The 24,909-nt window shown below is 43.7% G+C and overlaps 1 pseudogene; it reads left to right on the top strand.

Moving 5' to 3' along the window:
* The first annotated feature begins 319 nt into the window (after window positions 1-319).
* LOC124623530 lies at window positions 320-437 on the top strand (annotated as a pseudogene).
* The last annotated feature ends 24,472 nt before the right edge of the window (window positions 438-24,909 follow it).

The raw sequence follows: 24,909 nt of genomic DNA, 5'->3' as shown, positions 1-24,909 counted from the left end.
TAGGTTAGTTAGGTTTAAGTAGTTCTAAGTTCTAGGGGACTGATGACCTCAGCTGTTAAGTCCCATAGTGCTCAGAGCCATTTGAACCATTTTTGAACTTCACGTAGACACGGACCATATCGAGGTCAGGCCAGCGTAATATTTTACTAATGCTTAAAGTATTGAGCAGGTTGCTTTAACGGACGCTTTTGTTTTATTAACGTAGACTTTCATCGTGCAGTTATCATGGTATGTTGTAATTAATTTGTTTTAGAACAACGCAATTTTTCGCTTATCTTTGTCATTTATTTAATATAAAAACTTAAAAGATAAATCAATGGGCAACGGCCTTGCCGCCGTGATTACACCGGTTCCCGTGAGATCACCGAAGTTAAGCGCTGTTGGGCGTGGCCGGCACTTGGATGGGTGACCATCCAGGCCGCCATGCGCTGTTGGCATTTTTCGGGGTGCACTCAGCCTCGCGATGCCAATTGAGGAGCTACTCGACCGAATAGTAGCGGCTTCAGTCAAGAATACCATCTTACGACCGGGAGAGCGGTGTGCTGACCCCACGCCCCTCCTATCCGCATCCTCCACGGAGGATGACACGGCGGTCGGATGGTCCCGGTAGGCCACTCGTGGCCTGAAGACGGAGTGCTAGTGCTAGAAAGAGATAAATTAATCATCAACAATATGTTCCCTCACATTACCTAAGCCAGTTTGACAATGCTCAGGCGGTTTTTGGATTCCACACGTCTGGAAACCTACTGGTTCAGAGATAAAGATACCGTCAACACAAGTTTACAGTGCATTTTTATCCACAAAGGAAATTACTTGATCGTTGTTGGTAAGTATCGATAAAGACGCACGTATGAAGGCACAGGATTGGAAGAACAGGTGTGGAACAAATAGCTTTCCAGCCAAGCTCCTGGAAGTTTTCGTAAAGTAGCAACACTTATGCAGTTTCCTTGGTCGTTGTTCTTATATTGCGGCCGCAAAGCGTCTTAGTTCTTGGCAGTAGCTGCCAACTGCGATGGACACAGCCATAGGATGCATTTCATAACACAAAATACTTCCTTTGTGCCATCAGATGCATGGTATTACTGACCATTGCTTCAGGTATTTTTGCTGTGGCCAAGCATTAATTTCTTTTCATGATGTTACCACAGTGGTTCAACTTCCCACCTGGCCGCCCCTATATAGGTTTTCCGTCATGTCCTTAAATTGATTGAGGCAAATGCTGGGACCTTTCCTCTGAAAATGCACAGTCGATTTTCTTTCCCATATTTCCCAATCCTAGCCTCTCCTTTGTCTCGAATGCTCTAATGAGCTCGCCATCAGCAGGCTGTTTAACCTTAATCTTCCTTCCCTTCTTTTTTACCCAATATTTCCCACGGAATGTAAGTGTCTTACAGAGTTCGTACTGACACACTTCATCCGATCTGCCAATAATCGAGTACACTGACGTGGACCATAGTGGTGAACTGCAAGACCGTCTTGCTTGAATGTGGCGAAAAAGTCACCTCGAAACGACCCTACCTGAAATTTGAAAATTATTTTCTGACGTAATTTCTTCGATGCACTTACCCCATACGCGCCAAGAATGTTTCCAACTCTCTCCTATGCCTACACCTTTCTATTAAATCCATAGTGAACAAAATGTCATGAGTGTTAGACTTGCATTGCGTGTCACACCTTTTCTAACTTTTAAACATTCTCCACAACGCCGACCGCGGTGGCCGTGCGGTTCTAGGCGCCTCAGTCCGGAACCGCGGGACTGCTACGGTCGCAGGTTCGAATCCTGCCTCGGGCATGGATGTGTGTGATGTCCTTAGGTTAGTTAGGTTTAAGTAGTTCTAAGTTCTAGGGGACTGATGACCTAATATGTTAAGTCCCATAGTGCTCAGAGCCATTTTAACTTCTCCACAACCTTACAGCCAGTAACATTTAATAAGTCACCACCAGAACCATTCTAGAACCTCAACTAAAAAATGACGATTGGTAAATATACTTACAGCAACCTGCATGACAACACATCAGACAAAATCTCCATGAATTCATGCACCAATCCACTTTTTCCAGGTAAACTTTGGCTGCGATGGTAGATAACTTAAATTTCAATATTCTTCATATCATATGCTGCATGAGCAATGGTTTCAATGCAATTATATATGACGGAATACGATATAAAGAAATTTCGCCATATATCTAGGCTCTGCGTTTACGTTGCTCGACGTCTGCCGCTAGACTATAAATACACACAGCACCACCGCAGCTCAACAGTTGCGTGTCTATTCTCCCGTATACATCTCCAAGGCCGTTTTCCTCTCTGTCATCTAGGCCCCGTGGTACACAGTTGCCATGGCGGCGGTTTTGGTTAACGTCAGTTTGTCATTCACGGTATACTTTAATCACGGCGTCGTGTAGACAGTTTAAAAACTTAGCCGTTACGGAAATGCTTCCAGCTTTGCCCGAAATCCAATGATCATGCTCTTTTGGATGTCAAATAAATCTCTCCGTTCTGCATTAGGACAACGACCGCAGTCTGTTATGCATCTTCCTCCCCCCCCCCCCCCCCCCCCTCCCGCCACACTGCCGTCTGTGGGTGTTTATTGCACTGGGTTGACGCCGAACACAGGCGGTGGTCACGTTAATGTGAGTGGGCCGTGTACATGAGAAACCCATATGTAGAGCCCAGTGGTCTGCTGGAATGATTCTAGCTCTGGGTTTGATTCACAGTCCAGGAAATCATTCTTAATAGGCATAAATAGACCCTCTTCACCTCCGGCAACGCCATTTGAACAACGTAAAGCTACACTGTGTTTTCGAATCCACATGAAAAATGATGGAGAGCTGATTCAAGTCGGGCCATGACAGAGGCAGAAGTCGTGGCAATTAGAAACTCAGTCACAAGTAAGTTTCCTAATTAGAAATTATACTTTATTTAATGAACCAGTCATCATGCAAAGTCACAGAGCGCTTATTTATTACCGTATTTGAACCAAATATGTTGAAAATATTTGTGCAAAACTGGGATCCGAATTCAGATGTCCCATTTCGTGGAATTTGGATCCTTCGGTATGAAACATTTTGAACGGTTAGTGGTTACCCAAGGTTCCAAAGTGTGCAAGGTTTCCACGAAGACACGAGTTTGGATTTGAATCTTAGTCCAGCCCCGATATTTTCAACATCTCGAGTTCAGATAATAATTATGATTTTTAATATCTCTTCTTATGTTGTCAACAGTACCAACAGGAGCTGATTTTGAGTCCCATTCAGAGACTGAACTATCCATCACATCATTTGAAGTTCAAACGTGCGACTCATAGCTACTGGTGAAAAGGAATAATGGAGGTGGGGGGGGGGGGGGGGGGGGGGGAAGACGCGCACATCTCGCTGCTGATGAAACAAACCGATATTTAAAGTCTAAACAATGACGAGAGGTACTGATTTCGAATCCCGGCAAGGCAAGACATGTCACTCCGCGCAGTGTCAAAGACTCATCTGAATGCCCTGAGGCAGGAGAACCGACAGTTTAATGATCGACAAGGGATCGAAAACCGGACTTGTGGATTTGTAGCCTCGTGCTTACCCACAGGGCCACAATGCAGGTCGTTGTTATATGAGTGAATTGCTGCTTACATGGAACTGTTCAAATAAATAATTTTTACTCTGGTTTGAACGACACGAACCTATTTCTCGATAAGGAAGCTGTACTTCTGAGAGAAAAATATTCCAAAGAATGTATCCAGCTAGTTATAATTAAAATGCAAGTAACATAATATTGCTAATGATACGTGATATCACTAAATATGACGCCTTTAGGGAAAAAAGTAACGTAATCTACGAAGTATTGCGATTGGGATATTAGGTTGTAATGTATTATCGAAGGTCATAGTGCACAGAAACGGAAAGTAGTTGGTACGACGACATGCTTGTTATCTCGCAGTAATGCCATTGCTGTACTCAAGATGTTGAAGCTAAACATCCGCCTCCAAGCTCCTGTCTGAAGACCGCAAATCAAAAAACAAACTATCGACAAACTGCGTGAAAGAGATTTGTGCCATTTGACTGTTAGTTGTTAATTGATTTTACACAATCCCGATTTCGGCTTTATATCGATTCTCACATGCATGCTGAAATGTTAAAATATGTATGGCTTGTGATATTTCAACATGCGCTTGAGAACGACTGTAAAGTCGAAATCATGATTGTGTAAAATAAATGAATAATTATCAGTCAAGTGGCAGAAATTTCTTTCAGAAATTCTGCATAACTGTGGTCCCCCACGAAGTAAAGAGCTATGGATAAACTTACAGTGACTGTTTCGGGTGGTTTTATGAGTGATTTGTTGTGAAGAACTCTTACGTCTGGTGGTTGAATGGAGCAATGAACAGTAAAATGACGGCTCCACCATTCGCGAAATCAGGCCACCCAAGTCGAAGACGGTACAGAATAACACGGTTCCAGTACAGGAAATACTGGAAACCACTCTAGAGAGCGACTTCCAAACATAAAGACGAGTCAAAGAAAGAGGCGAGGGCAACCACCCCGCTAGGCTAGTCGATTGGTCACGGTCGTAAAAGTCACAGCGGGCGACGGACTGACCTCCTGCAACCCAAGCACGCAGCTGTCTGGGATGGCTCCAGGTGGCTCCGGCGTCTGCTGTCCACCTCCAACCATTCTGTTGTTTCCAGCACTGGCTCCCCATCTACAAAAAACACCAAAGGAGCGCCGCTCCCCTAAAACCACTTGTTGTTTTCTCATAGGATATTCTGAAAACAGGACATAAGGTCCGCACCATTGTAATGTCTGATGCTCAGTTTAGACTAGCAAGTTATTGCAGCAATTTACTTGCGCGGGGGAACTTGCCGCGCGAGTTGCGAGTGTAAACATATAGCCAAATCGACTTGCGACCGTAGCAATTTATTGCGGAAGTGACTTGCTGCACGTTTTCCGCTTCCAGTGTGAACATCACGCAAGAAGTAGCTGCAAGTAACTTGCAGCTTTTAGGATTTATTTCTATTTCCTGCAAGTAGGAAGAGCAAGTTGTAGTAAGTATGTCGTCTGCATAACACTCAAATTTAACATTTTACTTAATGTGGTGACTTAATTTTATGCAACCGTCTTACATGTTATATGCAAACAAATTTCAGGAATGGAGGAGAAACGGGAATGGATGAAGCAGGATACAGAACATTTTATTGAAGCCGTGGAGAGCTACCCCGAAATATGGAACGTGCATAACCGGGTCTTAAAGGATAGAGTGAAGAAGATGAGCGCATTAAATGAAATCTCGTCGATATTCGACACATCTGTGAAAGAAGTACAGAGAAAGTTGCATAACTTGAAGACACAACCCCTTTGCCACCTTCATCCACTCGCTTGTTGTTTTAGAAGTCTAGAAAAAGAGGATGTGTAATTATTACACATTCTATTTAATTAATTTGTCACTTTCCATTTTATGAGCATTAGAAGAAAAAAAACATTTTTATAAGCATTTCATTGTGTAAAATTCAGTTTATTTCAATAAAAATTTAATTTCATTGTTGTGTTTTTACATTCAAATAATTTTCCCTTTTCAAGACGTCAAAAATGGCTCTACATACATCGGGTACGATCAGAGAAATCGTGCTGACGGGAATATGAAACAAGTACATTAGGGACTTGTATGAGTCTCCTGCAAAGAAAAGATTTCAAAATTCAAACTTTTTTTTGGTTATATGTTTCACAGAAATAAATGGAAAGGCCTATTTCATTCGTAGCTCACCTGTAGCTATAAATCGTTGAGTGACTAGCGAACGTTCCTTTGCTGTCGGCACTCGTTTAGGTAATGTGATGAAACATATTGTTGATGATTAATTTATCTCTTTATAGCACTAGCACTCCGTCTTCAGACCACGAGTGGCCTACCGGGACCATCCGACCGTCGTGTCATCCTCCGTGGAGGATGCGGATAGGAGGGGCGTGGGGCCAGCACACCGCTCTCCCGGTCGTAAGATGATATTCTTGACCGGAGCCGCTACTATTCGGTCGAGTAGCTCCTCAATTGGCATCACGAGGCTGAGTGCACCCCGAAAAATGGCAACAGCGCATGGCGGCCTGGATGGTCACCCACCCAAGTGCGACCTGTTCATGCCTAATTCAGAAGAACGCAAAATCCCCAAGACTGGCTAAGTTTCACGGAAGCTCGATATTTAGTGCGGAGGTCAATGCGAGATGCTTTTAATAGTTTCCACAATGAAACGTTGTCTCAAAATATGGCAGGAAACTCAAAGAGATTCTGGTCGTATGTAAAGTACACCAGTGGCAAAAAACAGTCAATACCGTCGCTGCGCGATAGCGATGGAAATGTTTCCGATGGTGGTGCCACAAAAGCGGAGTTACTAAATACAGTTTTCCGTAATTCCTTCACGAAAGAAGACGAAGTAAATATTCCAGAATTCGAAACCACAACAGCTGTTAGCATGAATGATATAACAGTAGATACCTTAGGTGTTGCGAAACAACTGAAATCGCTTAAGGGGGATAAGACGTCAAACGGGCCGACTTGGAGCAGAAGAGTCACCACAGGACATTTTAATTTCCACTGTCTATGCTTTTACAAGTAAATTCATAAAACTTTGTCAGCACGACCAGGAAGGATTCAGGATTCACATTCGTAGCAGCGGAAGTTCAAAAACATAACAAAATAACTTTTTTTACATGTGAAATTTCATCATTTTTTCACTTACTATTGGCTACATTTGTTGCTATGGGTACATTTTTCTTCATAAGTAAGAGAGACTGTTCGATGAATTTTGCACAGCATACAAACCATACTTACAGGTGTCTGAAACTCTATAATCTACTTAATTTATGAAAAAATGAATTAGCTGTAACGTTTTAAACTTTATGTTTAGAAAAAAATCAAATTTTGAGGTTAAGTATTTCAATTTTACCACAGTTTTTAATAAATTTGGAAAATTCTAGAGTTTCATACACCTCCAAGTATGGTTTGTATATTCATCAACTTGTATTTGTATATTTTTATATATTTTCAACTTGTATTTGTATATTCATCAAAGGACCTCTCTTACGTGTGAAGAAAAATGTGCCTATAGCAACAAATGCAGCCAACAGTAAGTGAAAAATGATGAAATTTCATATCCAAAAAAAAAAATTATTTTGTTATGTATTTGTACTTCCACTGCTATGAGTGTGAATCTTGAATCCTTCCTGGTCATGCTGACAGTAGAAAATAAAATGTCCTGTGGTGCTTCTCCTGCTCCAAGTCGGCCCGTTTGACGTCCTACCCCCCTTAAGAAAGGCAATATCCAGATGGTATACCAATCAGGTTCCTTTCAGAGTATACAGACACAATAGCGCATTTCTTAGCAATCACATACAACCGCTCACTTGGCGAAAGGTCTGTTCCTAAAGACTGGAAAGTAGCACAAGTCTCACAAATATTCATGAAAGGAATAGGGGTAACCCATTGAATTACAGACCCCTATCACTGACAATTTGCAGTAAGATTTTGAAGCATATACTGTACTCGAACATTATGAATCACCTTGAAGAAAATGACTTATTGATACATAACCAACACGGATTCAGAAAATATCGTTCTTGTGCAACAGAGCTAGCTCTTTATTCCCATGACGTAATGAGTGCTGTCGACAAGGGATCTCAGATCGATTCCATACTCCTAGATTTCCAGAAGGCTTTTGATACCGTTCCTCACAAGCGACTATTAATCAAATTGTGTGCTTATGGAGTATCGTCTCAGTTGTGTGACTCGATTCGTGATTAACTCTCAGAGAGGTCACAGTTCTTAGTGATAGACCGTAAATCATCGAGTAGAACAGAAGTGATATCTGGCGTTCCGCAAGATAGTGTCATAGGCCCTCTGCTGTTCCTAATAAACATAAATGATCTAGGTGATAATCTGAGCAGCCCCGATAGATTGTTTGCAGATGACGCTGTAATTTACCGTCTAATAAAATCGTCAGGCGATCAATTCCAGTTGCAAAATGATCTAGAGACAATTTCTGTATGGTGTGAAAAGTGTCAACTGGCACTAAATAGCCGGCCGCGGTGGCCGTGCGGTTCTAGGCGCTGCAGTCCGGAACCGCGGGACTGCTACGGTCGCAGGTTCGAATTCTGCCTCGGGCATGGATGTGTGTGATGTCCTTAGGTTAGTTAGGTTTAAGTAATTCTAAGTTCTAGGGGACTGATGACCTAAGATGTTAAGTCCCATAGTGCTCAGAGCCATTTGAGCCATTTGGCACTAAATAAAGAAAAGTGCGAGGTCATCCAAATGGGTACTAAAAGAAATCCGATAAATTTTGGGTATACGACAAATCGCACAAATCTTAGGGCTGTCAATTTGACTAAATACCTAGGAATTACAATTACGAGCAACTTAAATTGGAAAGACCACATAGATAATATTGTGGGGAAGGCGAAACAAAGACTGCGCTTTGACAGAACACTTAGAAGACGCGAAATACCCACTAAAGGGACAGCGTACATTACACTTGTCCGTCCTCTGCTGGAATATTGGTGCGCGGTATGGGATCCTTACCAGGTAGGATTGAGGGAGGACATCTAAAAAGTGCAAAGAAGGGCAACTCGTTTCGTGTTATCGCGGAATAGGGGTGAGAGTGTCACTCATATGATACGCGAGTTGGGGTGGCAGTCACTGAAACAAAGGCGGTTTTCTTTGTGGCGAAATTTCAATCGCCAACTTCCTCTACCGAATGCGAAAATATTTTGCTGACACCCACCTGCGTAGGGAGGAATGATAATCCTAATAAAATAAGAGAAATCAGAGCTCGAACGGAAAGATTTAGGTGTTCCTTTTTCCCACGCGCCATTCGAGAGTGAAATGGTATAGAAGTTGTATGAAAATGGTTAGATGAACTCTATGCCAGGCACTTAAATGTGAACTGCAGAGTAACCGTCTAGATGTAGATGTCCTCAGTACGTTGCAAGTGTCAGTCGTGGTCAGAACACTATTCTGTGTAGTTGTTAGCACACTATGTCGAAGCTGAGTGAGTTCAAACGTGGGTACATTGTTAGCACCCATACGATGGGTGCTTCCGTAGCCAAGTAAGCCGAAGTGTTTGGTGTTTCAAGGCGCACCATGTCGAAAATCTGCGCCGCATACAAGGAAAGCGGACAAAGCATCATCCGCTAAGTCACAACATGGACGACTAATTTAATTTGTGGTAAGGTCTTATGGGACCAAACTGCTGAGGTCGTCGGTCCCTAAGCCTACACACTACTTAATCTAACTTAAACTAACTTACGCTGTAGACAACACCCATGCCCGGGGAGGACTCGAACCTCCGACGGGGGGAGCCGCACGGACCGTGACAAGGCGCCTCAGACTGCGGGGCAACATGGGCGATTGTTTGTGTTAATTGAACGTGAGAGAAGGTCATTGAGAGGATTGTGACGAAAAATAAAGAGGAAGACGGTACAAAAGTCACTGCAAAACTGATGTCGCACTCGCGTTCCCTGTCAGCACCAAAACGACGTGAAGGGAGTTACATGAGCAGGAAATGACAAGCTAGCTGGAATACCAAAATCACTCTTCGCTGATGCAAATACCAGAAGAGGAAAGCGTGGTGCCAAAGCCGTAAAACCTTGGCTACAGGGCAGTGGAAGAAAGTCATTTGGTCGGATGAGTTTCGTTTCACACTATTTCCAGCTTTCGGTCGAGTTTATGTCCCGAGAGTGAAATATGGTGGCGATCGGTGGTGATTTGGACAATCACATCGTGATATTCCGTGGGCCGCTTGGTTAGTCCGCAGGTCGCATTACTGTCAAGGATTACGTGACCATTTTGGCTAATCACGTCCATGCAATGGTACGATGTTCGTTCTCCAATGAGATGCTGTCTTCCCAAACGACACGGACCCTGTTCACACAGCTCAAGCAGGCCTTGGTGGCCGAGCGGTTCTAGGCGCTTCAGTCTGGAACCACGAGACCCCTACGGTCGCAGGTTCGAATCCTGCCTCGGGCACGGATGTGTGTGATGTCCTTAGGTTAGTTAGGTTTATGTCGTTCTAAGTTGTAGGGGACTGATGACCTCAGAAGTTAAGTCCCATAGTGCTCAGAGCCATTTCAACCATTTGATTCACACAGCTCGCATCGTCCAGAACAAGTTTTTTTAAGCACTAGTATGAATTGCCGCATCTCCCCAGCCACTACAGTTACCATACCTCAATACTATTGGGCCACTGTTGTCTAGTTTGTAGAGAAGCGTGCGTCTTCGGTGCCCATCTCCACAGTCGTTGCCTGAACTTGCCACTACTCTGTAAGAAGTGTGCTATAATATTCCCTTTAAAACCATACAGAACAAACATTTATCCATTCCGAGACTATTGGAAATGGTTTTGAATGCCTACGGATTTCCTACACCGTATTAGGCATGAAAATGTGTTGTATTTTTGGTGTTTCCCCGTTTTTGTACAAGCCCTGTGTATGGTTTAACACGTGGAGGCGTCAAAAGAAGAAGATACAATACAATAGCCTCATTTTCATTTGCAAACTGCAGTAACCTGTATCATTGTTAAATCTTACTCTTTCTAGAATGAGATTTTCACTCTGCAGCGGAGTGTGCGCTGATATGAAACTACCTGGTAGATTAAAACTGTGTGCCGGACCGAGACTCGAACTCAGGACCTTTGCCTTTCGCGGGCAAGTGCTCTACCAAAGTGAAAACTTGGCTAAGCCATGTCTCCGGAATATCCTTTCTTTCAGGAGTGCTAGTTCTGCAAGGATCGCAGGAGAGCTTCTGTAAAGTTTGGAAGGTAGGAGACGAGATACTGGCAGAAGTAAAGCTGTGAGGACGGGGCCGTGAGTCGAGCTTGGGTAGCTCAGTTGGCGCCGGCACCGTAGCTCAGCGTGTTTTTTTTTTTTTTAAAAAAAACCTCATTTTGTTCGTCTTTGTTCGTTGTATCTGTTCTGGGCGGACGTCGAAAGACACCCGTTTCAGTTCGTTGTTGATCCATTAACTCAGTTTTTTTTATTACAGAGGGCACCTAGCCCTCTGACCTAACTAACATAAGGACATCACACAACACCCAGTCATCACGAGGCAGAGAAAATCCCTGACCCCGCCGACGTGTTCGGTCAGAGGGTTAGCTGCCTTCTGTAATAAAAAGACCGAGTTAATGGATCAACGAAGAACTGAAAAGAGTGTCTTGCGACGTCTGCCACGAGCGGTTGCAACGAACGAAAACGAACAACATGAGATTTAAAAAAAGAAAATGTTGGTAGAGCACTTGCCCGCGAAAAGCAAAGGTCCCGAGTTCGAGTCTCGGTCCGGCATACAGTTTTAATCTGCCAGGAAGCTTCTTACTATTTCTGTTTAAGTTCATTAAATGCTATGGTGTTCCACTAGAAAGCATTGCGCAGATGCGAGAATGATCTGGTAAAGTGTACGGCAGGGTTTCTATTTACTCTCAGAGTACATTTTTGGGGTGTTAAACGTTTCTGTACCACTGCACGGTCTTAAGTCATTTAACCCTACCTGCATTTAATATACTTGATTTAGCTAAGATTAACTAACTGAATATTTAATATTTTTTCAGAACATGGTTAACTTATTTCAAAATCATTTTTACTATCCAAAATTGTTAAGGCTTTCGTGGGCACTTGTTGAAAGTAGAAAAGGACAAAAAACTATCATTTACGGATGTGCTGGTCACAAGGGATGATGGGAACCTGGGACACAGCGTGTATCGAAAACCGGCACACACGGACCGATACCTGCACAAACTATCAAACTAACACCTGAGCCAGAAAAGAGGCATGATTAATTACTACGCTTGAAACGCGAGCCGCAGCACCTCAGACGCGAAGTGCAACACCTGGAAAGTGTTCTGACGAGCAGTGGGTACTCCACAAGTTATATCAGTAGTATAACAGAGACAAACACTTGGCGGAGTGACAAATCAAAAAAAGAAACGTGGGGTACGGCCTTTCTGCCATACATTCGCAGAGGGATGGGCAAAATGGATGGACAAAATCGGTCGTATATTGCGCAAACATAGCGTAAAGACTACTTTCAAACCGACAAAGAAGATCAGATAGTGTCTTAGATCGGCAAAGGAGAAAAGGGACCCACTTGCAAGGTAGGGAATATACCGCATACCATGCACATGCGGAAAAGTTCATGGTGGAATAACTGGACGATCAGTCAACACCAGTATCATAGAACATAAGCCATAATCATCTTGTGGTGCAGTTCCATAAGCGGCATTGCAGTTGGGGCAGGTGGAGAAATCGGCCGTGGCAGAGCACCCGCTGTGTGATGGCTCCGAGCACTATGGAACTTAACATCGATGGTCATCTGTCCCCTAGAACTTAGAACTACTTAAACCTAACTAACCTAAGGACATCACACAACACCCAGCCATCACGAGGCAGAGAAAATCCCTGACCTCGCCGGGAATCGAACCCGGGAACCCGGGCGTGGGAAGCGAGAACGCTACCGCACGACCACGAGATGTGGCCGCTGTGTGAGACCGACCACGTAGTTAAATTCGCCGACTCGGAAGTTCTGGCTGTAGAGAAGAAGTACCACACCCACTTGTTCAGAGAAGCTATATAAATACACAAACACGAGAATAGCTTCAATAAGAAAGAAGAAAGCCTCAAGATAAACGGGTCCTGGCTTCCCGTGCTGCAGCGAACGGCCGTTGCAGGTAGTAAGAGAACCTCCCTCGGGCATGGGTGTGTGTGTTGTTCTTAACATAAGTTAGTTTAAGTAGTGTGTTAGTCTAGGGACCAATGACCTCAGAAGTTTGGTCCCTTAGGAATTCACACACATTTGATCATTTAGTAACAGAACTGCATAGCAAATGAACGCGGAGAAGCCACTGGACGTTGGCGCTCCAGGTACGTATATCTGCGGCCGCGAGCTCGGCTCCAGTCCACCACCAGCAATGAAGGGTGAAACTTCGACAATGCCAGCCACTCGTGCTGGCGAAGCATGAGAAAAATCAGCAGACGAACGTTGGCCGAAGAACCCGAGACGGAAGCCAACAGACATTTTTATTATCGCTATTTTGCTTTAACTGGGGACGCGACACTACTGTCAAATCGTCTATGAAATATGGGACCACGATTCAATTTTTCTAAAAGATACAAAATGATCCGAGTAATTTATCAAATACTTTACAATGTGACCTTTGAGAAAGTCTTCAGCATTCTTCTGCAGCACCACATTTCAAAAGCTTCTCTTCTCGTCGTGTCTGTAACGTTTCACTTTCGTATAAGCCTACGCTAAAGATAAATACTTTCAGAAATAAAATTTATTTTAAAAGTTAAAAAATTCGCAATGTTCAGGAACACTTTTTTTGGTATTACCAGTCCCCATTTTATATCCTTTTTACTTCGACCCTCGTCAATTACTTTACTGTATAATTTCCTAATCTAATTCCTTCAGCATTGCCTGATTAAATGCGACTGGCGTCTATGGGCTTTCTTTTACCTTTGTTAAAATTGAGCTTACAAATCTATTCATGGCACTGTCCCTTCCGTTCAACTAGTCTTACAAGTCTTTTACAGTCTCTGACAGTATTACTATGTCATTGGTGAATCTCTCAGTTTTTACTTCTTTTCCCTACGCCTATAATTTGTATACGTAAAGTACGTATACAGTCTCTGGTGAACCCATCGGCACCGACCGACCATCGTGTCACCTTACGCCAGTGGCTTTATTGGACGCAGTATGGAGGGCCGTGGGGTCAGCACACCAATCTCCCTGCCGTTGTCACTTTTCTTGACCTGGAGCTGATACTACTCGGTAAAGTAGCTCGTCAATTGGCGTCCAGAGGCTGAGTGCTTTCCATTCCAGTCATCCCACCAAGGAAAAGTGCTTATCATTTCAGAGAACCGGGAATCGAACCCAGGTCCTATACATGGTGCGATGACCACTCCACTAGGGAGGTAGATCCTGAACTTTAATTCCGTTTCCAAATTCCTTCATGGTTTCCTTTAGTACTCTGCATACTGAATAACAGTGGAATAGACTACAACCATATCTCACTCCCTTCTCAACTATTGCTTCCCTTTTGTGTCCTTTGTCTTCTATAACTGCAGTCTGGTTTCTGTGCAAGCGGAAGGTAACCTCCCGCTGCATGTACTCTATCGCTGGTCCCTCAGAATATGAAAAAATGTATTCCAGTCGACGTTATTCCAGCATTTTCTAAATCTGTACATGTTAAAATTATAGGTTTACCTTTCCACAACCTATCTTCTACGGTAAGTGCTTCTAGATTTCTCCGGACCCGAAATTGATATCCCCAAGGTTTCTTGTACCAACTTTTCCCTTCTAATGTAAATAATTAGTGTCAATATTTTGCTTATATACCCAATAAATAATTGAAGGACCTGGGTGTAAATCCTATCCTGCTGTGAAGAGGTTGGAACAGGAGAGGGAGTCGTGAAGGGCCACATTAAATGAGTCAGAAGACAGATGATCCAATACATAAATAAATAACAAAATTTTGAGAAAATGTGGTTGCAGGCAAACTGGTAGAGTCGGTGTTCTTAATTTTTCTAAAAACTTTCAGACAAAGTCGCACACTCACTCTAAAACAAAGTACGACCGCACTATCTCCCAGGACTATTACGATGCCCTGGAAAATGAAGGAGCATCAGAAACGGGTGTGTGATGTGACTGTTAATGTACAAAAAACAGCGTTTGTAACGCGTAGCATAAATACTCATGTTGTTTCATAAACTGTCATGAGTTATCGGTTGCGATACCGCCATCCAGCGGCAACGTTGTTCCAACATCCAGAGGTTGTGTGCGATGTGCTATGATATTATTACAAGGCGAGATGGCGAAGTGGTTAGCACACTGGACACGCATTCGAGAGGACGACGGTTCAAATCTGCTGTCTGACCACCCAGATTCTGCTCTTTCCTGATTTCCTTAAGTCGTTTACGGCAAATGCCGGGAAGTTTTATATCAAAACACATGGCCGATTTCACTCCCCAATCCGTCTCTAACGACGTCGTCGTCGACAGGTTAAACGGCTCATTGGGCCGTTGGTGCTCCCGATGCATTGCACCATTTGAAAAGTGTACAAACGCACCTCGTCAGATCACACTACATGCCTCCACTGAGCTACTATCTTGTTTCTGTGTTGTCCGGCCCGTTGAAGACATGCTGATTTGTGTATCGCTGTGAGCAAAGAGCCGTTGCGAACTACGTGACTCCAAATGTCCATAGTAGATAGCCCCCTCGTAATGTTAGCTTGGATCGGCCGCTGTGGCCCAGCTGTTCTAGGCGCTTCAGTCCGGAACCGCGCGACTACTACGGTCGCAGGTTCCAATCCTGCCTCGGGCATGGATCTGTGTGATGTCCTTAGGTTAGTTAGGTTTAAGTAGTTCTAATTTATAGGGGACTGATGACCTCAGATCTCAAGTCCCATAGTGCTCAGAGCCATTTGAACGATTTGCTACGGTCGCAGGTTCGAATCCTGCCTCGGACATGGATGTGTGTGATGTCCTTACGTTAGTTAGGTTTAAATCGTTTAAGTTATAGGGGACTGATGGCCTCAGATGTTAAGTACCATAGTGCTCAGAGCCATCTGAGCCATTTGCTATGGTCGCAGGTTCGAATCCTGCCTCGGACATGGATGTGTGTGATGTCCTTACGTTAGTTAGGTTTAAGTAGTTCTAAGTTATAGGGGACTGATGACCTCAGATGTTAAGTACCATAGTGCTCAGAGCCATCTGAACCATTTGCTATGGTCGCAGGTTCGAATCCTGCCTCGGGCATGTATCTGTGTGATGTCCTTAGGTTGGTTAGGTTTAAGTAGCTCTAAGTTATAGGGGACTGATGACCTCAGATGTTAAGTACCATAGTGCTCAGAGCCATTTGAACCATTTGCTACGGTCACAGGTTCGAATCCTGCCTCGGGCATGGATGTGTGTGATGTGCTTACGTTAGTTAGGTTTAAATCGTTCTAAGTTATAGGAGACTGATGACCTCAGATGTTAACTCCCATAGTGCTCAGAGCCATTTGAACCATTTGCTACGGTCGCAGGTTCGAATCCTGCCTCGGGCATGGATGTGTGTGATGTGCTTACGTTAGTTAGGTTTAAATCGTTCTAAGTCTAGCGGAATGATGACCTCGGATGTTAAGTCCCATAGTGCTTAGAGCCATTTGAACATTTTGTTAGCTTGGAAACTGGTTGACACACACGTCCGCTGACAGCACCAATTCCGGTTGGGACTGTAACCAACTGTCACTGACAACGAGTGACATCAGGGTGTGCGTAAAAACATGGGAACTCCAGAAACACAACACGTTACCATGCCTAATGCGGTGTATGAAAACCATTGGCATTTAGAATGGACAAAATACAGGTCCTGTACGGTTTTTAATGGAAACTTGTATTGTTATTCCTGCAAAACAGTGGCACATTCAGGAAACGACGATGGAGATAGACAGCGATCAAGCACCCCGTTGTCCAAAGTAGCCCACAAAGGCTCAATATTACTGAGATCTGGTGACTCTCGTTGCCATGGGAGATGCAACATTCGTCTTCGTGCTCACAAAGCCAGTCTTTGGTGATGCAAGCTGTATGAACAGGTGCCCTATCGCCCTGGGACACAGCATCACCACTGGAAAACATACATTCCACCATGGGATTAACTTCATCAGCCAAAATAGTCTCATAAGTCTTGTCAGTAACAGTAACAAGGGGCCCGTGGAATATCACAGTATTACAACCCAAGTAATGGCCGAACCTCCGCCGCTGGCCGGTGTGGCCGTGCGGTTCTAGGCGCTACAGTCTGGAACCGCGTCGCCGCTACGGTCGCAGGTTCGAATCCTGCCTCGGGCATGGATGTGTGTGATGTCCTTAGGTTAGTTAGGTTTAAGTAGTTCTATGTTCTAGGGGACTCTGATGACCTCAGATGTTAAGTCCCATAGTGCTCAGAGCCATTTGAACCATTTTTGAACCTCCGCCATGTTTCAGTCTTTGCGGAAAGCAGTCTCCTTCGTTGGTGTGCGGACATTTGCCACGGCGGACATTTGCCACGATTTTACCTGCTCCGAAGGGTTGGGTCCCTTGTGTCCCCCCCCCCCTCCTCCTCCTCCTCCTCCTCCTCCTCCTCACTCGCCGCCCGACCCGCAGTGAAGGTACTTGCCGAGCCTTTACGCTGCTTTTCTTAACATAGGACCAGAATCTCTAAGGATTTTTCGCCACATTTCTAGAGAGATTTTCGTTGTGGAAATTATTAAATGTATCTCCAATTGAAATCCGCACCATATTTCGAGTCACCAGCAAAACTTCGCCAATGTTGGAGATTTTGCGCTCGTCTAAATTATACGTGCCTTTTTCGTTGCTCCTGCAGCAGCTTTCTGTCTTGTTTTGTGTACAATTTAGAACAACAACAACGTACGGTACAAGCATAGCACTCTGTATTACTTCATTTCCTTAATTCTAACATTTTAAAATTGTATGTCGACCTTAGATGACATGTCAATCATAGATGTTCTTATCTCTGTTTATGAACGCACTTTCAGCCATGTTTTGAACATTGTCCCGCTACACTTTATTAACTAATGTTTCGCCACAAGGGATATCGGATTTTAGAGTAAATTAATATGAAGTATGTCGTCTTTCTGTTCAAACATTCACATACCCATTTCTTCTTTCCTTATTGTCTTTTGGTCATACAGTTGTAGCAATTAAAGTAGGCACAAATGCAGTGGTCAAAAAGAAATGATTAGCGTACATTCGCATTCGGTTTACAGCGTTCCTTTCTTGTTGCTCCCATGGCGATGGACTGTTTCTATAGCAATCAGTAAGCATGAAAGGAAGCTACCGTACAGACAGAGGGATCTATATTTATACTTGGCAGAACTCATTACATACTGACATAATCGTCGGAATTGCTTTCATTTCCCAAAACATACAAATATTTCGATTTCGGAAAAGAAGCTCTGTATTTGGTCAAGATGTCGAAGAAGAAGGTCCCTTACGTACTGGTTGTATCGAGTAAGATGTGGAGACGGCGGTTTGAAAGCAGGCAGAAGAAGTACGAGGAAGGGCGTCCCTTACCTGAGGGATCGCTACCTGGCGAAGGGGCAAGTGTGGCAATGTCCGGCGTGGCAAATGTCCGGCGTGGGAAATGTCTGGCATTCCCTTCGTTGGCTAGCGACGGCATACGCCAGATGTAAGCTCGGCCAGGAGTTGCAAACAGTGCAAAAAAAAAGAGTCATCCGATCAAATTATTTTCTACCATTGCTCCATGGTCCAAGTCTTAAGGTTTCAGCACCAAGTTTTCCTGTTTATGGGCACTTGCATCAGTGGTATGTGTTTTTGTAATTCCAGCTTGCCCTGCAATTCCCATCTTATAGAGCGCCCTTCGTGTTGTTTTGGTTCTGACAGGGTTCACGGGTGCGACATTCAGTTCTACAGAGACTTTTGCAGCTGTTATCCTTTCTTTTTTCGTTACAGTCCTCTTGAGTGAGCGTCTGCCACGATCACTCAAAACACACTTTCGTCCGCGTTGTAACTTAGCGGATGTGTTTCATTCGCTTCCTCTGCGTGCAGTATAAATCTTTGATACAGTGTCTCGTGAAACACGAAACACTTTTGCTTCCTTGGTTACAGAAGCATCCACCATACGACCACCAACAGTTTGCGCGCTTTCTAATTCACTTAGCTTTGGCCTAATGCCCTCACAAAAACACAGAACACTATTCTTACTATGAATGATATTTGCAACGTACTGAGGTAATGAGGTACCGTTCGTGATCAGATACAAAGGCCGGCGCAACCTACAGGCTTGGCTAGCCTCACCATTTACGCTCAAGCAAGCACATCTCGCGGTGTTCCCATAATTTTGTCTAACCCCTGTTCGACTCCTATCCCTGTTAGATGGGATCTTTATACGACCACTGTTTTCGCGCTGTTACAGTGTAACCTCCCCCTCACTTATCGACCTTAATGACAGTGAAAAATTAAACCGCGTGCACCTAATGGAATTTTGAAAAAAGCAATCGTCACCGAAGTTAATCTGTCGGTAAACAGGGAGGAAAGGGTTACTTCTAAATGAAACGAAAAATGCAAATGAAACTGGTTGAAATTAATTTTGAAAAGGGGTAAAATTAATAAAGAAAATAAATGTGCGGTCGTTGCGTTAACAATTAACTGGTGTTAATTAGATATTTGAGATTTGGGGAAAGTTACGGTCGTCATATATAATAACTGAAAAAGAAAGGTTATTGCAATATAATTAGCACTAAAAGCGTGGCAACTGAAGGTTGACACGTGTTGTGTGAAAAATGAATGTCTGTCAGAAGTAATAAATTTCGCTACACTCTGACTTAATTTAGCAAAAGAATTAATAAAACCGGAAAATTGAAAGTTAAGTTAGTGACTGAAATTAATAGTGAAATTTGTTTCTGAATCACTACGAAATTCAATAAAATAAGGTTAGTCTTGGGCTACCTCAACAATCATTTCAAAAGCTACTTGAATCTATGCAATTTAGAAATAAGAGATTTAACTTTGAACTTGAATTAAATGATTCTGAACAATTAACAATAGTAAAATTTAGTAGGTATGAAGCAGAGCTGCAGTCACAGGTAAACTAAAATATGGTAACAAAACTCACACTCTTAATTTGTACTTGTGTAATCTAAATATTGTAGCCAGCTATGAATACTTTAACTGAACTTTGAAATTAAAGCAGTGAAATGGAATGATATTACTTTAATCCTGGCGTTTGAATTTCAACGACACTCGGGTTCATTCCGGAAAAGGAAGGGACCCTGCAATTGGGACAGTGAGCAAAAAAGTTTCATGCTAAGTTGCTGTATTTTAGTTATGCAAATGGAACAGTTTGAAAAGCTGAGGTCTGCCATGCAGTTCTAAAACTTTACGTGCTTTCAGTCTTCCTTGTTGGTTGATTGAAGGTTTGCAGTCGTCGATCGGGGAGGTGGCGACAGTCACTCATTGTCGGCCGTCGCTGTTGCAGAAGCTGGATGTTGGCGCGTCTTCTTCTCGACACGGTCACAAGGCGAAACGGGCTCTTGATGTGTGTCAGCTAATGCTTCCCGTCCGCGACACCGTGGTAGAAACTGTAATAGCCAGTCGAGCGCAATTACATGCTGACAAACCCCGAAAGCGCGGCAACTCGCGGGAGCGTCACACAACACACCTGCTCCACCGCCCTACTCCAGCCAGACTCTGCTGTGCCCGCGCTCCACGCGGCAGAGTTAACACTACCAAAGATCCTAAACACTTTGGTTCACCACACGACCTATAGATGTAATCGTTCGATAGCATAGTTTTCCCTAGGCAAGACCCAGAGTAAAAATAAAAATAATATTTACAAAACAAACCAATTGTACATCGACATAAATGCGGTTCAGAAAGTAACCTCCGATTGGTCACAGTGCGGGTTGTGGGGGGAGTAGCGACGCCATCTGTGCGTTCACGCACTCAACAGGTCAGTCGGCATCAAGCCGTGGTCGAGTGAACGTCGTACCTGCGCTAGTTTAGTTTTTGTGGCAGTTTGAAATGTGTGCTGCAATAGAAAACCCCGCCAAATGTGAAGTGCGTGCTGTCATAAGGTTTTTTACAGCCAAAGGATATTCTGCAGCAGCTATTCATCGTGAGCTTTGTGCCGTGTACAGACCAAGAGTTATGAGTGAAGGAGTTGTCCGTGAATGGGTACGTTTATTTAAAAGTGGACGAGAAAACGTTCATGATGAAGAGAGGAGTGGTAGACCATCATTGGTGACTGACGAACTCGTTCAGACAGTTGATGCAAAAGTTCGTGAAAATCGACGTTTCTCAATGTCGGAGTTGTCTACTGGTTTCCCGCAGATTTCTAAGACTCTCTTGTACGAGATAGTGACAGCAAGATTGGGTTACCGTAAGTTCTGTGCACGATGGGTGCCCAAAATTCTTACCGACCACCACAAAACTCAAAGAATGGCCTCTGCGTTAGACTTTCTGTCACGTTATGAGGACGAAGGAGAACCATTGTTAAACAGAATCGTGACCGGTGACGAAACCTGGATTAAGTACGTGAACCCTGAGACAAAACAATCAAAGATGTGGGCACATTCAAATTCGCCTACCAAACCAAGAAAAGCCTCGCAAGATTTTTCTGCCAGAAAACTGATGGCAACGGTGTTTTGGGATGCCAAAGGGGTGTTGTTGGTTGAATTCATGGAACGTGGTACGACCATTAATCAAGACGTGTACTGTGAAACAATAAAAAAGTTACGACGGGCTATACAGAACAAACGCCGTGGTATGCTGACTTCCGATATCGTTTTTTTGCACGATAACGCCCGTCCTCACTCTGCTCGCAGAACAACGGCCCTTCTTGAGTCCTTCAAGTGGGACGTTATCAACCATCCACCTTACAGCCCAGACCTGGTGCCAAGTGATTATCACCTCTTCATGCATTTGAAGAAATGGCTCGGGTCACAGCGGTTTGATGACGACGAAGAGCTCAAAGATGCGGTCACAGGCTGGCTCCAGGCACAAGCGGGTGATTTTTATGCAGAAGGAATTTCAAAGCTTGTGAAGAGATACGATAAATGCCTCAATCGCTATGGAGACTATGTAGAAAAATAGTGCAAAGATGTAGTTGTAAGATGTATATATTAAAATATTTTTATTTAACTTGGTGTATTTTTTTAAATCAACCGGAGGTTACTTTCTGAACGGCCCTCGTATATACCAAAACAATTACAATATATAAAGACACAGGAATGTCATATCTTCAGGTAGCAAAATAAGGAAAAAATTTATAGTACAATAGATGGAAGTAGGACGACATGCATTTCCGGCGTTACAACAGCTACGAGTGGCACCACATTCCTTGTAGACACACTGGGCAGTCAACGTTGATAGACCAATAAATCGGGCAAAGTCATTCACGATACGGTCAACAGCACCCCCAAATCCATCCTGCCATTCCACCGACTCACACCGCCACGTCGTTCCACCTTACTGCGCAGGTTCCATACAACTGAATTAGCCGGCCCTGTGGCCGAGCGGACCTAGGAGCTTGAACAGTTGCCAGCGGACTGACGCGCGTGCGCAGAGCCGAAGTAGAGTGTGAGCTGTGCTTCTCCCTCTTCTGGCTGCTTGGTGTGTGGCAGAAACCTGTATGAGCAGTAGCTGCAAACAGCCACATGCTACACGGAAAATTTATTCTGGCGCGCCCAAGCTGCCAGATACGCGCATGCGTAGAGCAGTCTGGGTTGTGAGGGGGCAGTCTCCCATGTGAACCGTGTTAACGTTCCCTGGTTTTGCTTTTTCTCATCGTTTACAGATCTCACGTCAAATGAAAACAAAATGAATTTCTGTACCTAGGAGCTATCAAGCGAATTATAATACATTTACAAAACTACGGGAGACTAAAATACGTTATTAGTTTGTTTTCAGATTTTATTTTACTTCTACGTTATTAGCAATCAAGCATTAATCGTCTTATAGAACAATGAAGTTAATTTTGTCGGTTTGCTTCTGTTAATCATTTCCGCAGAGGCAGCCAATTTATTTGAAATGAAGTGTCTCATTCGACACTATCGGCTAGTTTTAACCGTTATCTGAATTTCAAGTGCACATTTTCATCTTCTGGCACGTATGACATTATGCCATAATAGAGAACCAAACATGAGAAAATACAGTACTGGTACTTCAAGAAAACTGGCAACCCGTAAATCACACTGAAAAGCTTAATATCAGATGGGGGCCTACTTCATAGTGAATCGAGAAATACGAAAGTGCTCTTTAAGCCGAATTATGCATTTTAGTATGGTCTCCGAAATTCCGATCCTCTTGGAGTATTTTCTGATGTCCTGTTTCTTTAACGACATAATGTAATATCTCTAAATGTTACGTACAAATTAACGTAGGTAAATGTTCAATTGAAGGCGGCTAAGCAGGAAAATTTGATCAGTGGTATCGAATAAAATGTTATGTTTCAAACATATTGACAGCTTTAGCAGAATTTTACAAATCTGCCTTCCATGAAACACAATGTTTTTCGATTCCTAAATATGTTTCGGCACTTGCCTGGTACCTCCTCTTGGCTTGTGGTTATTTCTTAATTTACGCCTCTGATTTACAGAACGACGTTCTTCGGTAAAATATAAACTGGCAGCACGCCGTGCTTTGTTGTTGTAATTTCCCACAAGGCTTTGTATTTACACCTGGAGTAGAACATAAACTGCCAGTTCTACAGTTTCCTGCCGTCACAGATGATAACCTCTTTACTTTTTTATACCGTTTGAAACAGTCATAAAGAACTTATTGTTCTTGTTCTGGTGTATACAGAAACTGTTCTTTTTTATTTTTGCAAGAAATTTTTATTCGTCCTTACTGGCTTTTTGCAGTGCTATATGGATATGGATATGGATATGGATATAAACGCCGCATAATAGCATTGCAGAGCACGAATTAGTAAAAATCTGTGTTAGTCACAACATAGCAAAATATTAAGGTACTCTGAGTAGTAGAATCTAGTTTTGAAGTGAATAATATACCAAGGACTGCTTTCTTGTTTCGCATTCCTAACCTGGATAGGATTTGATAAAACAGTTGCACTGAGTACAATAACTCAGTATGTCCCCACCTAATAATAAGATGCAGTTCTGCACATAGCCACATAGTGCCCCAGTATGCACGAAATTCCAAACAGAAATGCGTCGAAGGGTGTATGAGCACAGCAAACATCAAGCACGGACTTCCTGCGCCATGCGCTGTTATCTGGTGCTCTGGCAACTGCTCAAACGAGCATCCTGACAGAGGTCACATCTGAAGAGCCAAAGAAACTGGCCTAATATTGTGTAGGACCCCCGCAAGCACGCAGAAGAGCCGCAACACGACGTGGCATGGACTGGACTAATGTCTGAAGTAGTGCTGGAGGGAACTGACACCATGAATCCTGCAAGGCCATAAATCCGTAAAGAGTGGAGATCTCTTCTGAACAGCACGTTGCAAGGCACCCCAGATATGTTCAACAATGTTCATGTCTGGAGGGTTTGGTGGCCAGCGAAAGTATTTAAGCTCAGAAGAGTGTGCCTGGAGCTACTCTACACCAATTCTGGACGTGTGAGGTGTCGCATTGTCCTGCTGGAATTGCCCTAGTCCGTCGGAATGCACAATGGACATGAATGGATGCAGGTGATCAGATAGGATGCTTATGTACGTGTCACTTATCACAGCCGTATCCGGAGTCCCATATCACTCCAACTGCACACGCCCCCCACCATTACAGAGCGTCCAACTGCTTGAACAGTCCCCTGTTGACATGCAGGTTCCATGGATTCATAAGGTTGTCTCCATACCCGTAACAAGAGTCGTCCGACTAGGCAACATGTTTCCAGTCACCAATAGTCCAATGTCGGTGTTGACGGGCCCAGGCGAGGCGTAATGCATAAAGCTTTGTGTCGTGCAATCATCAAATGTACACGAGTGGGCCTTCGGCACCGAAAGCCCATATCTCTGATGTTTCGTTGAATGGTTCGCACGCTGTCACTTGTTGATGACTCAGCTTTGAAATCTGCACCAATTTGCCGAAGGGTTGCACTTCTGTCTCGCTGAACGATTCTCTTCAGTCTTCGTTGGTCCCGTCCTTGAGGGATGTCGAAAATTTGATGTTTTACCGGTTCCTGATATTCACGGTACACTCGTGAAATGGTCGTACGGGAAAATCCCCACTTCATCGCTACTTCGATGAGACTGTGTCCCATAGCTCGTGCGCCGACAATAATACCACGTTCAAGCTCACTTAAATCTTGATAACCTGCCATTGTAGCAGCAGTAACCGATCTAACAACTGCGCCGCAAACTTACATAGGCGTCGCCGAGCGCAGCGCCGTATTCTGCCTGTTTACATATCTCTGTATTTGAATACGCATGCCTGTA

The sequence above is a fragment of the Schistocerca americana genome, chromosome 7 (genome assembly GCF_021461395.2).
Source record: "Schistocerca americana isolate TAMUIC-IGC-003095 chromosome 7, iqSchAmer2.1, whole genome shotgun sequence".
NCBI lineage: Eukaryota > Metazoa > Arthropoda > Insecta > Orthoptera > Acrididae > Schistocerca > Schistocerca americana.
Note: the sequence above shows the minus strand (reverse complement) of the source record. Positions and strands in the feature narration are given on the sequence as shown.